The sequence below is a fragment of the Austrofundulus limnaeus genome, unplaced genomic scaffold (genome assembly GCF_001266775.1).
Source record: "Austrofundulus limnaeus strain Quisiro unplaced genomic scaffold, Austrofundulus_limnaeus-1.0 Scaffold288, whole genome shotgun sequence".
In the NCBI taxonomy this organism is placed as follows: Eukaryota; Metazoa; Chordata; class Actinopteri; order Cyprinodontiformes; family Rivulidae; genus Austrofundulus; species Austrofundulus limnaeus.
This window is the reverse complement of record NW_013952690.1, coordinates 530,898-534,592: the sequence shown is the minus strand read 5'-3', so window position 1 is coordinate 534,592 and position 3,695 is coordinate 530,898.

The window sequence follows — 3,695 nt, the reverse complement described above, 5'->3', positions numbered from 1 at the left end:
GTTTGGAGGTGGGAACATCATGGTGTGGGGCTGTTTTTCAGCATATGGTACTGGCAAACTTCAAATAATTGAAGGAAGGATGAYTGGAAAAATGTACAGCGACATTCTTTCAATGCAGGCCAAGCATCAGAATGAAGACAAAAGAGGATTTAATTGATTTGAACAAAACATGATCGTGCCAGAACAGAATGGGAAGACTGGTTTTAGATTACAGAAAGACAACAAGGAATGCAGAATACGAGCTTTATATACACAACATGTCACACCTTGAAACAGATCGGCTACAGTGGCAGGAGACTTCACCAGATGTCACTCCTGTTAACTGCTTCATGTCGAACCATTAGGTGGCAAAAATGTCCACATTTACAACTTATCAAGAACAAATACAGAGCAAAAAAACATACTTTAAGTTCTAAATACTTTCCTAAGAAAGTTGTTGCTTTTTAAAAAAATGTAGATATTGTTAACAAGTTAGTGCTGGTTACCTCTTTCAGCACACAACAAATTTTAATGAGAAAAAAAAAAACAAATGGAAAAATGTAAAAAAATCTCCTACCTTTCCATTTCATACTTTTTTTAAATTGATGCAAATGCAGCAGAAACTCTTTCAGTGGTGTTAAAGTTTTATTTTTACAGAATCAATCCACAACCAAAGTCATTTTGGGACAATGCACAAAATGTGAATGAGTTCCATTTGAATCTAATTACAGATGGTTTAATTTAATTCAAGTCATCAGGCTCATCAGAAGTGGACAGGGGATTCTCTTGTTAATAAAAGGAAGCTGAAATTCGCTCTAAGCAGTGAGGATCATTTTGTTCTTCTTTTAATTATCTTTACTAAATATTTAGTATATTATACTCTCACCACTCAGTTGATGTGATTTGCAAAGCTTTAAATCATAATAAATTACCAAACATGCTTCATTAAAATATCTGCTAATTATCAACAAAACTTTACAATAGTTTTTTTTGGAATAATTTGTTGATTTGTTGTGTCTGGTTCATAAAATGACATTTCATGGAGTCAGAAAATGAACTGCAATAGTTTGCTCTGAAAGGTGGTGCTAAGTTGTGATTGGGAAACTTAAATTTCAATGTTTTTCGTGATTGTAAGTATGGTTTTAGTAAAAATGCTAATTACTAAAGCTTAAGATGGGGTTAAAAAACAAATCTTGGATAAATCCTTATGACTTGTTTCAGTTTTTGATATGGTCTTGTTTTAAAACTACTGAATTTTGTGTTTTATTAACTGAATTTAAGATCCAGACTTGTATTTTCAGTCACATGCTTTAAACCGAGTCAGTATGTTTTGGCCTCTTCCACAGAATGGCAATGTTTGTTTTACATTCCAATGTCTTAACGTATAAGGTACCGCCCCCCAGGGCTGTGACCAGGAAGTTTTGTTCACATGTGACTTCACAGGGGATGATACATCATTATTATTTTAGAGCACTATGAAGAGCAGCTGCTCCTGAGAGGGTTTGTTATTGTTTTGTTGTTCTGATGAGACCCAAAGGCCTCAAACTGACATGCCCTGCCTGACTGACGGGCTGTGATCTGGATTGCAGTTCCGATGTTTGAATCAACTTGTCTTCTGCAAATTTATTCTAACTTTCAATTCTGATCATGTTTTTTCTTAAAATACCAAGTCGTCATATGTCGGAAGGCTCAAATTGTAACAAAATAATGTTAAAATCAGTGTCTTTGGTACCACAACAACACTAGTATATTAGCCTGTTTTTAAAATGTCTTTCATGTTCCACCACCTCTTTTCTCATAATAGTATATCTTATTAAAAAGTCTGAAAACGTTGGACGTTTCTACTTAAATATATATGTTCCCGGCGGTTTTTCCTCCATCTCTGTCCTTCTGCCTGGCAACCTCCTCCGTGTAATTCGACATTTCCCAGCAGCGCTTGATGTATATCTGACCTTTGATGTTGTCGCAGCATGTCCTGGAGCCTGAGGCCCAATTAAACCTAACAACCCCTGAGACCATCTAACCCTCCCCCAAAGTTACGCTTTACTCGCTCCCTCTTTCGCTTTCACCTTTTGCTTGCTCTCTTTTACATCCCTCCTCCTTACTTGACCTCTTCTGCTCTTTCCCTGCAACACAACTCTTCACCCCTCATTTATAATTAATCCTATATTTTTTTCTTCTATATATCTACCTTCTATTTCCAGTCTATCCCTAACAGAAAATGTGTTTTTTCCCCTCTATTTTTATACCTATCTTTTTCCTCACATTTGAATAATATTTACTAGAAACCTTGAAACTCCAATTTCATCGTGGTGCCCATTTCCTCACTTGATACACAATGTGCTTCACGTGGAGGCAATAACCAGAATTCATTTTTAGTAATTTCAGCAAGTGAAAATGCTGCAGAGTCCCACAGAAGATTCATTATGACCAATGGTTATGATGATTGGGTTTATGAGAATCTGAAAACAAACACAGGATATTACATGCACGCGTCTTTTATCATCCCGGCAGGATTAATCAGCTCGGCATGGAGAGACTCACTATGTGTAACTGAGTGTAGTGTCTTAACCTCTTCTTATTTGTTGTTTTTTTTCACATTGTGGATTAAAAAAATGTATTTCATCATTTTTTTGTGCAATCTTTGAGTCAGTAATTACAACTTTTAAATGTGAATAATACTTTACAGCTTATTAGACATATTTTTTACAAGCTTTTTGTTTTCAGAATGCTGAATTTATTTATACTGGGCCTAATACGTATATATTTAGGCCCTGTGATGGACTTGCGACCTGTCCAGGGTGTACCCCGCCCCTCGCACTGTGACTGCTGGATATGGGCACCAGTGACCCACGCAACCCTGAAAAGGAAGAAGCGTGTACAGAAAATGGATGGATGGATGGATGGATGGATGGATGGATGGATGGATGGATATAAAACATTCTTTTGTACTTCTGTTATGTTCATTTGCACTACAGCAAAAATGCTGGGTTTGATTATGATTACAGTTTTCTGCTAAATAAAGGCTCCAAAAATTACATTATCTTTGCTTTTAATGATAATTTTCCACCACAATATATACCGTTACCATGAAGGGATTCAGTTTATACCGTGATATAAATTTGAGGTCATACCACCCAGCCCTATGATAGACAATTGTCATACATACAGTTGTCAACATACAATTGTCAACATTCAGTCAGATGGTTGTAATAATTTACAATAAGTAGGTGTTCTTCAGTCACTGTTGTAAACATTCAGTAGACTGATCTGAGTGCTATTCTGCTCCTTCCAGTGTGAAACAGAGAATTTTGAACTCAGCAGAGTGACGGAAGCTCTTCGACCACATTGGGACACAATGGAAGGTGAGTAATCATGACACTTTTTCTATCTGAAGTTATTTTTACCATGTTTTAAAACCTGCAGGGTTTTGTAAGAATAAAATGAAGTAATTCAAGATTAAAAAAATAGCTGGGCTTGACCAAACCTCATCAGATTATTTACTTTACTCTTTATTTAAACCATAGAACTCTCATATTTTGGAAGTTGTGAAACTTTCTCTTGGTGTTAGAGCAGTATAACTGCATTTTATCTTTGGCAAAGATCAGATTATTTGCTTTTTAGCTCTTGATACATAAAATTTTGAACATTATGTTATCTGACTCTTTTGTTTAGCTTTATTAAGGTTTTCTCAGGCATATAGTTCAATTCTATAC